Source organism: Anolis carolinensis, chromosome 5 (assembly GCF_035594765.1).
Source record: "Anolis carolinensis isolate JA03-04 chromosome 5, rAnoCar3.1.pri, whole genome shotgun sequence".
Lineage (NCBI taxonomy): Eukaryota > Metazoa > Chordata > Lepidosauria > Squamata > Dactyloidae > Anolis > Anolis carolinensis.
In genome coordinates, this window is record NC_085845.1 from 3,708,079 (window position 1) to 3,721,033 (window position 12,955).

The window sequence follows — 12,955 nt, forward strand, 5'->3', positions numbered from 1 at the left end:
AGACAATAAAAAAAAACTATAAAGCTGAAACGTGCCGTCCTTTATCCGGGCGAACTGCAAATCCCTATAAGCTGTCCTAAAATATTGAACGACTGAGTCTGGAGAACTTCAAAAAAGGATGTTTATTCATACAAGGTTGTAAACCTGGCACAGATCTTAAAGTTGCAGAAAATGAAACAAATTTCCATAGGTTTTAGTTGCAGAATTATCCCTGGTTCCAGAAGGCAAAGGTGATTATAAAACCACTATACCCTAATCACGCTGTCTATATTAGAAGGAGAAACTCTTTCCTTCCCTATCTTTACAGCAAAGATTAGTTCTAGAAGCGATGGAATAACCCTGCTCCTCTAACTAGATTTCCTATTCCAGATCAGTATAATTCAATACTTATCTAATTTGGATAGGCTTAGATTGGCCTGGTTTTGAGGATGATTTGTCCCAGTTAGCCTTGCACAGCTCCAGCACGTTGGAAGACTATAGCCAGAATGAAACTCTAAAATGGAGACTAGACCCTGGTAAAAAGGGCGGTCCTAAGATGTTGTACTCTTTGACCAATCATTGCAAAGAAAACTGCAGCCAGCTCTTGCAGACTCCAAGCCACTTTTCCTAGGCTTTTTCAGCCAGAGGCTGAAACAAAATGCAAAGGAGGGAAAACAAACAAACGACCAATAGGTAAGGCAAACCATCGTCCTGGGGGACGGAACACTCCCCGCTTAAATTCCCAGGATGTGGGAATTTACCACTCAAAAACATACAAACACCTTTGCACATATGACAATACAAACACTAGAACTTTAAACATCTCCAATAAGCAACACGAGGTCACTAATTGGTCTGTCCAAAATGGACACTTTGTCTCTGTTGCAAGTCTTTAATTGAACTTTCCTGACCTTACCATCCGGGCAAGGAAAGGTCTTTAATACAATGCCCATGGGCCATGCATGGCGGGGCAAGTCTTTGTCCTTTAACAACACAACGTTGTTAACCTCAATGTTGTCCTGTGGGCTTTGCCAGATTCTTCTAGCTTGAAGCTGGCTTAAGTACTCAGCTTTCCACCTTTTCCAAAAGTGGTTGGCCAAGGACTGCACCTGTTTCCACAGGGCACGGTGAGTTCCGTCCGGAACTGGCAACATGATGTCCTTCCATCCTGGCACCTTTTGTGTCAAAATAAGTGCAGGAGTCAGTGGTTGTAAGTTCTCAGGGTCACTGGTAAGGGGAACCAGCGGCCGGTTGTTGATAATTGCGGTAACTTCCGCCATAAGTGTCACCAAAACATCATGCGTCAATGACCTATGACTCAAAAGCATGGCATTAAGGATTTTGCGACTAATACCAATCATCCTCTCCCAAACACCACCCATGTGGGAGGCGTGAGGAACATTGAAAGTCCACATAATTTGTTCAGTATTCGTAAAGTTCTGAACCTTTGGGTCTCTCCCAAACCTAGACACACAATTGAGTTTTTTGGTCGCACCTACAAAATTGGTGCCACAGTCCGACCGAATTGACTTAATTGGCCCTCTGAGGGCTATGAACCTTTTTAATGCGTTTAAAAATGATGAAGTGTCCATCCCTTCTATGACTTCTATATGGACAGCTCGTATTATTAAACAAGTAAACAAAACTGCCCACCTCTTGTTATTTACAACACCACCCCTGGTTTTCCTAGTGACAACCTCCCAAGGACCAAACACATCGATTCCCACATGGGAAAAGGGTGGGTCTGTCAAAGTCCTATCCTGAGGTAGTTCTGCCATCAACTGACTTTGACAGTTTCGCCTAAGGCGCCTGCATTTAACACATTTGAAAATACAACTGTTGACCAACCTTTTGGCATTAACTACCCACAGACCTTCATTTCTAAGGGCTGCCTCAGTTAGAGTTCTACCCTGATGATGGATCCTTTCATGGTGATGCCGAACGAGCAGCAATGCAGTGTGACTATTAGGGGGTATGATGATGGGGTTTTTTATGCACGCCTTGAGTTTAGCTTTGGCTAACCTTCCTCCAACTCTCAAAATACCCTCCTTGTCTAGAAATGGGTTTAACTCATTTAGAAGACTTTGATTAGGGATGTTGAGCCCTTGCTCTAGCCTAGCTATTTCCTGCTTGAAAGCAGATCTCTGTACTGACTTGAATATGACGCTCTTAGCCTTTATCATATCCTGGACCTGTAAAGGCTCACTATCTTTGCAAGCTAAACGATGTATAAGCCTAGCAACTGCTCTAAGAAGACTGTGCCACTCCGAAAAACATTCAAAACGGTGTGGTTCCAGGCAAGATCTTTGGCCCATCTTGATTTCTGTGGTCATCTTGCAAACTTTCACCTCTGGAACGGACTCGGGCAATTCTGTATTATCGGTGGGAGAAAAGGCTGATGGAAAATTGACTTCATTGACCTCACTTTGATCAGAGACCTCGGCGTAGTTACTTTGGAACATGTCTTCCATAAAGCCAACGATTTGCTCCTTTACCTTGGGGTCTTTCTGCATCTTCTTCTTCAGTGACCAGAGTCTATTTTCTGCCACATGCCTGTTGTTTGGCAAAGTGGGTTTTTCTGCTTTAAAAGGCAGAGGGGCTATCCAATTTCCCTCGGGACTCCGGGAAACTTGAGAGTTCATGATCTCTAAAAACCTCTGTTCATCTTTGGAAAGCGCTGTAGTTTCATCCCTTTCGGAGACTTCAAAGATGGAAGAATACTCTGGTGTTATCCCCTGACAATAGACCGAGATATGACTCAAACAGCTATGCATTAGTGTGGGGCGACTGCCTTGAAGCACGTGCGCTTGACGAGTGCCCACCGACGATGGAGGGTGCATCCTATTTATGCACACTGGGCCTGTAACTGTCCAGCCTAGTGGTAGCAGCTGAGCAATGGGCGCCCCTGGAGGTCCCTTAACTTGGTCGTTCACATAGAACAAGTTCGGACAGTCCGCACCAAGCAGAAGGGCAATGTCCACATCTGGACGGAAAGCAGGTAAGGCGTTCTTCAGCTTTCGCAAGTGAGGATGGGCTTCCACGACTTCTCTGGTGACAATCTGCCTTTTGTTCCGGGGAATAGAGGAACACTCAATGAGGTCTGGTAACTCGAACAGTCTCTTCTGGTCACAAGAGGAGACAACAAAGCCGGATGCTATGCGACCCTGCAACTTCTTCTTCCCTACACAGGTGGACATGGTGTAGTCGACCGTCTGGGTTTTTATGTCAAACAGTTGGAAAAACTCTGGAGTCGCCAGGGAGGCGTCGCTTTGTGAATCCAAAGCCACGTAAAGTCTCTTTTTAAGCCAAGGTCTTCTGGCTGGATATACATCTGCTAGGCAGATGGGATGGCAGACTCTGAACTGGTGCACGTCAGAGCATAGTTCAGTACAGGCGACCGACAGAGCATCCTCCTGCATCCGTGACGCGGTCTGCATGTTGGTGGCTTCAGTAGATGACCCTTCTTTGGAAGACGTGTCCCCTTTGGCGCGGGAGACAGCGTCAGAGTTGTGCATCGCGGTGCAATGCTTAAGGCTGTTACACCTTGCGCATTTGACGTCCTCTTTGCAGTTGGATGCAAAGTGAGGAGTTGCTCCACAGCACCTAAAACATATGCCCAGCTTCTGTACAATCTGTTGTCTTTCTTTATAAGGCTTCTTGCCAAATTCCCGGCAGTTGGCCAAACTGTGAGGCTTTTGGTGAATGGGGCAGAGCACCTCCTTCACCTCTGACTTGGATTCGTTGGCCCTGTGCTGAGTTTCAACAGCCTTAACACTAACCGGTCTTTTGGCCTCTCTGGATGGTTTTTTCTCCACTTTAGGTACCTTCTCTGGCTGGGTCCCTTGGTATAAGGTGGGGAGGCCCGTCTGCGGATCATTCCTTTCTCTGGCCGCCCTGGTGATGAACTGGACCAAATGAGAAAATGGAGGGTATGCCTGGGAGTGGGCCTCCTTGTAGTTGAAGACCTCCTGTCCCCAGCGTTCTTGCAAAGTGAAGGGCAGCTTGGTCAAGATCTGCCTCTGGGACAGGTGCTGATCGAGGCACTTCAAACCGGGCAGTTCTGGATTCTCCTTGGCCGACTCTAATTCCGTAAGGAGATCGCTGAGGTCCCACAAGAGTTTGAAGTCTTTGAGTTTCAAAGCTGGGAACCTTTGGAGCTTGTCCATAAGAGATGCTTCAATCTCTGTGCTGGCCCCATACCTCTGCTGCAACCTGGCCCAGGCCTTTTCCAGGGCTTTGTCGGGATCGGCTACGTGGGCTGCGTAGATCTTCTTAACTTGTGAGGATGAGGCTGGGCCCAACCATGCAGCCAGAAGAGTCAGTTCTTCCTCAGGCAATAACTTTAAGTCTCTGATTGCTCTCTGGAAGGTGGCCTTCCAGAGAAGAAATTCCTCAGGCTTGTCCGAAAACTTTTCGACACCCTTGTCCTTAAGATCTCTTCTGGGGCTTCTGATGATGGAGACAAGCTGGGACTCTGGCGTCGAAGGGAACAATTGAGGAGTTTGCTGTTGTGGAGTGGACTCCCACCGTGCACCTTGCGTCAACCTTTGGCCTCTTGGAGGGATGACATTGACCACTGACGAATCGGTGGCTCCCTGTGCAGCTGTCTGTAAGGGCCAACTAGCACTTGGCCTTGAGGCCCTGATTGACTGACCTAGGGATTTAGCAGGAGGCACAGGTAGCTCGGGCAAGGGTGAGCTCCCCGCTATGACGCTCTGCTCTGCAGGAAACTCAAAAGTGACTTTGGGGCCCTGCTCTGGGTAAGGAGAGAAGTCTTCCTGTTCCTCATCCGAAAACTGGCTGTTTAAGCTATTAAGATGCACAAGCACCTTGGAAGAAGGGTCCTGCTTCGGCAACTGACTTACATTTTCTTCTGTGAGTGGCTCAATTAGGGCCTTGGCCAAAGTCTCAGCCCTTACCTTTTTGGCAGTAGCATCCATCCTTATTCTAAGCATTTCTATTTCACCTTGCCTTTGGGCCTGTTCCATTTGCATTTCGCTTTGTCTACGGGCCTGTTCTATTTGCAGTCGTTGCTCTTCTTCTTTAAAGGGAAGGGTGAGATCAGCTGCCTTAGCATCAGCCTCCGCCCCCGCTACCTTGCTCTTTAGCTCTAGACGTGCAGCCTCCTTAATGTGCAAGGCAGCTAGGGAAGAGATGGCACTCCCAGCAGCAGAAGACTTGCTAGAGTGGCTATGTTTAGATGATGCACACTCCCTTAGCTTAGATACCTGGCTAGAGCGGTTGGACTTAAGACTAAGTGCCACAGCAGGTGATTTTAAAAGATTGGTCTCATGGCTGCATAAGGAAGACTGATTTCCTTTTGGCTCAGACCTTAGATTAACAGATGGAGAACTAAATTCCAAGGCATCTAGAATTGCCCTCACCTTATTTTCTTTCTCATTAGTGTCAGCTAAGACACTCACTATTTCTAACTCTGAATCCTTGGCGTTAATGCGCTCGAGGACCTGGACTATCTTAGACACCAAACCCCTCCAAATACCGAAGGTCTCTTCAAGGTCTGTCTGTAATATGGATGGCACCCTTGTAATACCCAAGCTCTCAATTCTGTCCATTAATGTTACAATTCGCTCCCATGCCGAACCTAACCTCACATGGAGGAGCTCCTTTTCATCTATTAGATGGGCTAGCATCTTGGCTGAAGGGTGCTTTATCCTTTGGGGCCTTTCATTCCTACTTTCAGCCTCAGAAGGAGGTATACCATCTGTATCATCTTGAAATTGCATAGACATTATGTATTCTTAATAGCAAGTAAATTTACAACAAAGGCAAATGCAATATACCTGCAAGTAAATTTACAATAAAGGCAAATTCAATATATAATACAATTCACAGCACTTAACCATAGCAATATATATCACTAAGTAACTATACTTTACAAAGATTGTGACCTTTGGCGCCAGACTTTGGTGGGCAAGCTGCAAAATGCCAACTGACAGCAACTTGCCACTTGATACCTCCCTTGCCCGAGTGACGTAAACTGCCAAAATGGCGACTTCGCCAAATTTTCAAGCACCTTGTGCTCCGCGGCTCGAGGCCTGCCGCCGAAGGAGCACCGAGGCTGGCTTTGGAAAGGAGGAGAGAAGAGACGCCTCCTCCCCGCTGTGAAGGGAGGTCACCACCGCAGGACGATGAGACAGGTCACCACCGCAGGTCAATGAGGCAGGTCACCACCGCAGGATGATGAGACAGGTCACCGCCGCAGGTCAATGAGGCAGGTCACCACCGCAGGATGATGAGGCAGGTCACCACCGCAGGACAATGAGGCAGGTCACCACCGCCAGGCGACCGTCCCGGCCGAGCGCTTCTGGACTCACCACCTCCGTGTAAGCCCAGGACCTACTGCTGGAGCTCCGCGGCTCGATGCCTGCCACCGAAGGAGCTCGGGGTAGATTGCTGGGTTTTGCACAGCCGTGCAATTGCAGAAACAGCCGCAGGGCTACGCGCACACACGCAAGCTGAAGAGCAGGATACTGCAGAGGCTGAAGAAATGGAGCCCCACTCTCTCACTTGCCTTTCGGCCTGGCAGCAAGCTTTCACTGCAACAGACCACAAAATCAAAGTCTCTATGGCCGTGCAAGCTAGCTGAAGCGGAAAAACCGCTGATCGCCCTCAAAACTGTGCCGTCCGCCAGACAATAAAAAAAAACTATAAAGCTGAAACGTGCCGTCCTTTATCCGGGCGAACTGCAAATCCCTATAAGCTGTCCTAAAATATTGAACGACTGAGTCTGGAGAACTTCAAAAAAGGATGTTTATTCATACAAGGTTGTAAACCTGGCACAGATCTTAAAGTTGCAGAAAATGAAACAAATTTCCATAGGTTTTAGTTGCAGAATTATCCCTGGTTCCAGAAGGCAAAGGTGATTATAAAACCACTATACCCTAATCACGCTGTCTATATTAGAAGGAGAAACTCTTTCCTTCCCTATCTTTACAGCAAAGATTAGTTCTAGAAGCGATGGAATAACCCTGCTCCTCTAACTAGATTTCCTATTCCAGATCAGTATAATTCAATACTTATCTAATTTGGATAGGCTTAGATTGGCCTGGTTTTGAGGATGATTTGTCCCAGTTAGCCTTGCACAGCTCCAGCACGTTGGAAGACTATAGCCAGAATGAAACTCTAAAATGGAGACTAGACCCTGGTAAAAAGGGCGGTCCTAAGATGTTGTACTCTTTGACCAATCATTGCAAAGAAAACTGCAGCCAGCTCTTGCAGACTCCAAGCCACTTTTCCTAGGCTTTTTCAGCCAGAGGCTGAAACAAAATGCAAAGGAGGGAAAACAAACAAACGACCAATAGGTAAGGCAAACCATCGTCCTGGGGGACGGAACACTCTCAGTCACTGCATTTCTGGTCTCATATTGGTGGGCAGGAAAAGAGATTTAAAGATGGACTTAAAGCCAACCTTAAAAACTGTGGCAGAGACACTGAGAACTGGGAAGCCCTGGCCCTTGAGCACTCTAGTTGGAAGTCAGCTGTGACCAGCAGTGCTGTGGAGTTCGAAGAGGCATGAATGGAGGGCTTAAGGGAGAAATGTGCCAAGAGGAAGGCCCGTCAAGCCAACCCTGACCGAGACCACCTTCCACCTGAAAACCAACGTCCTCACTGCAGGAGAACATGCAGATCAAGAATAGGTCTCTTCAGCCATCTACGGATCCATCCCCAAGATAGCGAAGACGGAGGACCATCATCCTCGAACTACAAGGGATCACCTAAGTAAGTAAATAAGTAAGTAAGTAAGTGTCAAGGACAGAACGCCACCAGATAAGATTCAACACAGTTTATTAAAGATACAGAACCAAAAATGTTCGTAAAAAACAAAGAGCTAGGCAAACACTCGCCTTCAATATGAAAAGTCACTCAAAAACGGTTCAAAAGCTAAACCGGATTAAACAGGAGTTTAATCCGGGTTAAACCAAAAATGCTTACTTCAGCCTGGGACTTTAAACAAACAAAAGCTGGTAAATAAAGATTCAATAGAACATAAATACTGGCAGCAGATTCCTCTCTGCTACTCAACAGCTGTGGTTGAGCAACTAAGTTGTTACTCCTCCGTGCAGCGGGCGAACTCCGGGTCCAAACACATCAATCAGGGTTGCAGCGGTCAGCGGGGTCCCAATCCGGTCCGAGGTCGAAGGCCAAGTGCAGGCGTCTTAGGTTCCACGAAATCCTCCGATAGCCAAAGAAAGGGTCGTCCAAGGTCGTAGTCAGCCAGTCAGTCAGTCAGTCAGTTAGTCAGTCAGTCAGCCAGTCCAGCGTCAATTCCGAGTAGGTAAATAATGTCCGTCAAGAAGACGACGGAGGTCCAAGCTAATAAGATTAAACACAGGTTGCACAACAAAAGCCCACACAGTTCCTCCCGCCGTCTATGCCCAGTGTCCTTGGTAACTTACGTATTCAGCAAACGAAACACACCCGTCTTCAGGAAATTCCCAACAAGAGCCCAAGCGTCCGTCCAGATTACCTTGCCCAACACAATTAGCCCTGGATTCAAGACCCCATTTTATGCCAGTTACAACTCCCCATCGCTATCAGGTGTTACCCTAATTCCAGGTGCCTCATCATCATCATCCTCATCAGAGCTAAAACATCTTTGACTACGCCCCACAGCATCCCCAGCTGTGGATCCCGTCCCATCCCTCCAACTCGTCCACGGGTCCGATCCTGCAACCCGCCAGTCGCTTCCCATGCTATCATTACCAGGAACCCCCAAATCCTCCCTCCCACGAGTCCATTCCATGTCATCCTCCTCTGAGCTAACCACCTCTTCCTCCATTCTCTCAGTAAAACCCTCAAAGGAGTCTTCGTCAGATGGTTCTGCAAATAAGTCCCGCAGCCGTTTCCTCTCTCGCTCCTCAATAGAGTCTGACTCTCGAGGAGTCTTACAACCACGTCTCCCAGTATTGGAGCCATAAGGCTCAACCATAACAGTAAGTCTGGTCTCATTCTTTATGGTGTCTCAAAATACTTCCCCAGCATTTTGCAGTACCTAATTTCTCTACTTAAAGCTTACAAGCTGTTTTCGAACTGCATAGGTAAACAGTGAGCTCAGCTTGACAGTCGGGTGCTCACACTGACCGGGCTTTGAACTGGCCACCTTTCGAATGGTAGATCTAATTACTGCTAGTGATTTACCAGCTGTGCTGTGATTCCAGGTGTGGTCTGACCAAGGCTGAATTAGAGTAGCATGACTTCCCTGGATTTAGGCACTAGGCTCCTATTGTTTCAGGCCAAAATCCCATTGGCTTTTTAGCTGCCGCATGACATTCCTGGCCCATGTTCCCCTTCCTCCCCGCGAGGACTCCAAGATCTTTTTCACACGTCCTGCTGTCAAGCCAGGCTTTGTCCCCTATTCTCTCTCTTTGCATTTCATTGTTTTCTGCCTAAGTGGAGTCTCTTGCATTTGTCCCTGTTGAACTTCATTTCGGTCGCTTCCACTATGCCAGCTATTGCTGCTACTGCAATGTAAATTGGTAGAAAGGTAGGTAATGATCGTGGGCTGCTGTGAGGCTTTCGGGGTGTATGGCCATATTCCAAAAGCTTTCACACATGACGTTTTGCTCACATCTATGGCGGGAATTCTCAGAGGTTGTGAGGTCTGTTGGAAACTAGGCAAGTGGGGTTTATATCTCTGTGTAAGGTCCAGGGTGGGAGAAAGAACTCTAGTCTGTTGGAGGCAGGTATGGGCATTGTAATGAATCACCTTAATTAATCACCAACCCATGTCGACCTTAAATGAATCTATTGCACTTTATCTATTTACGAATTTGTAACTCATAATGTGCACCTTGCTTATCCGTTATTGCAACCTCATTGTTTTTAATTTGATGTTTTAATACTGTGTTGTGTTTTTTCAGTTACTGTGTTTATATTACTATTGGTTTTTGTTATTGTTCTTTGATCTTTCATATTTTATCGTTGTTTTGTATCTGATTTTGCTGTAAGCTGCGGGATATAAATAAACTACTACTACTACTACTTCTTCTTCTTCTTCTTCTTATTATTATTATTATTATTATTATTATTACTATTATTATTAATTAGCATTTGTGGCCTCAGGGCCTGGCATCTTCCTGTCTGGGAGAATCCTTTGTTTGGAAGTGTTAGCCGTCCCTGACTGTTTCACTTGCCTAGTTTCCAACAGACCTCACAACCTCTGAGAATTCCCGCCATAGATGTGAGCAAAATGTCATGGGATGGTCCAGGTCAGGGGTCCTCAAACTTTTAAAGCAGAGGGCCGGTCCACAATCCTTCAGACTGTTGAGGGGCCGAATTATCATTTGGGGGGGGGGGGGGGAGGGATGAACAAATTCCTATGCACACTGCACATATCTTATTTGTAGTGCAAAAAAACAACAATAACAATGAAAGAACAATACAATATTTAAAAATGAAAATAATTTTAAGCAACATAAACCTATCAGGATTTCAATAGGAAGTGTGGGCCTGCTTCTGGCCAATGAGATAGTCAGGTTAATTAGGATTGTTGTTGTTGTTGTGTGTCTTCAAGTCATTTCAGACTTTGGGCGAGCCTAAGTCCAAAATTATTTATTTATTCATTTACTACATTTATTTACTACATTTATATCCCACCCTTCTCACCCCGAAGGGAACTCAGAGCAGCTGTATGTATATACAGTATATTATATTATTAGCATAGCACAATATTAGCATTATATATTACTAAAATTGAACTATACCACTATACTGTAATATTATATGTAATACAGTAGAGTCTCACTTATCCAACATAAACGGGCCGGCAGAATGTTGGATAAGCAAATATGTTGGATAATAAGGAGGCATTAAGGAAAAGCCTATTAAATATCAAATTAGGTTATGATTTTACAAATGAAACACCAAAACATCATGTTAGACAACAAATTGGACAGAAAAAGTAGTTCAATATGCAGTAATGCTATGTAGTAATTACTGTATTTATGAATTTAGCACCAAAATATCATGATATATTGAAAACATTGACTACAAAAATGCGTTGGATAATCCAGAACGTTGGATAAGTGACACTCTACTGTATATAACATATAATTAATATATGGTATTATTATTAGTAGTATTATATTGTATAAAATGATAATATTATTATCAATATCATATGTATATACAATATATTATATTATTAGAACGGATATAAAAATATTATATTATAAATGAGGGCGGGGGCCAGGTAAATGACCTTGGAGGGCCGCATCCGGCCCCCGGGCCTTAGTTTGGGGACCCCTGGTCCAGGAGGTCACCAAGAGTCGGAACCGACTGAAATAATAAACAACAACATACTTGGTTGTTGTTAGTCTTTCGGGCTTTGTGGCCATGTTCCAGAAGCATTCTCTCCTGACGTTTCGCCCACTTCTATGGCAGGCATCCTCAGAGGTTGTGCCACATCACAACCTCTGAGGATGCCTGCCATAGATGTGGGCGAAACGTCAGGAGAGAATGCTTCTGGAACATGGCCACACAGCCCGAAAGACATACAACAACCCTGTGATCCCGGCCATGAAAGCCTTCGACAACACAACAACATACTTGACATGGGGATTTGCTTCGCCAGTTAAAGTTCGTGAATAAACCAGGATTGTTTTTTTAACCTGAAAAATGGTGGTGGGGGGTTTGAACCCCTAAACCGCCCCCTTGGCTACTGGCTTGCTTGGAGGGTCCACATTTGCCCATGCCTGGACTCCACTGACCATCTATATATATAAAAGAGTGATGGCATCATGGCGACCCACAAAACAACAAAACTACAGGACCCCCAACCTCAAAATTTGACAACACAACCCATCATCCACGCCTCTAGGTTGATACAACAAAAAGAAAAGAAAAACAAAGTCCTAATTAGAGAGAGAGGAATAATTGCTTTTATCCAATTGCTGCCAGTTAGAAGGCTAAGCTCCTCCAACTTGGTCTCCTAGCAACCCAATAAAAAATAATAATAAACACTAAAATTAATTAAAAACACTAAAAAATTAATACAATAAAATACTATAATAACAGAAAATAACTTAAAATAATACAAGAAAATAATAAAATATAATGAATAAAAATAACTTACAATAAAAATAATTTAAAAATACAAATAACGTCAAATAAAAATTACACAACAATTTTTAACCAATACCACCACCACTTTGCCACAGCAACGCGTGGCCGGGCACAGCTAGTATATATATATAAACGCAGTTCAAAATGCTAAGGGAGATCCAGCAAAAGGTTGTTTACAAAGAGAGCCTTTCCTTGCAGGACTGTGGAGTGTTTATGCCAGGGGTCCCCAAACTAAGGCCCGGGGGCCGGATGCGGTCATTTACCCTCCAAGGTCATTTACCTGGCCCCCGCCCTCAGTTTTATAATATATTTTTATATCAGTTTTAATAATATAATATACTGTATATACATATAATATTGATAATAATCTTATGTTATACAATATAATACTAATAGTAATACCATATAATAATATTAATTATATGTTATATATTACATATTATATAATAGTATAGAGGTATAGTTCAATATAGTAATATATAATGCTAATATTGTGTTATGCTAATAATATAATATATTGTATGTATATACAGCTGCTCTGAGTTCCCTTTGGGGTGAGGAGGGTGGGATATAAATGTAGTAAATAATTAATTAATTTTAGACTTAGACTCGGCCAAAGTCTGACATGACTTGAAGGCACACAACAACAACAACAATCCTAATTAACTTGACTATCTCATTGGCTAGTAGCAGGCCCACACTTTCCATTGAAATCCTAATAGGTTTATGTTGGTTAAAATTGTTTTCATTTTTAAATATTGTATTTGTATTGTTTTTTCATTGTTGTTGTTGCTGCACTACAAATAAGACATGTGGCGTATGCATAGGAATTTGTTTGTATTTTTTTCCAAATGATAATTCGGCCCTTCAACAGTCTGAAGGATTGTGGACCG

At 44.4% G+C, this 12,955-nt stretch overlaps 1 protein-coding gene across 1 annotated transcript in view; it reads right to left on the bottom strand.

Annotated features, from left to right (window-relative positions):
- Nucleotides 1-12,955, bottom strand: part of LOC103281892 (drebrin-like protein A) — a 215,788-nt gene that overhangs the window by 12,691 nt on the left and 190,142 nt on the right. The gene's annotated exons all lie outside the window — the stretch shown is intronic.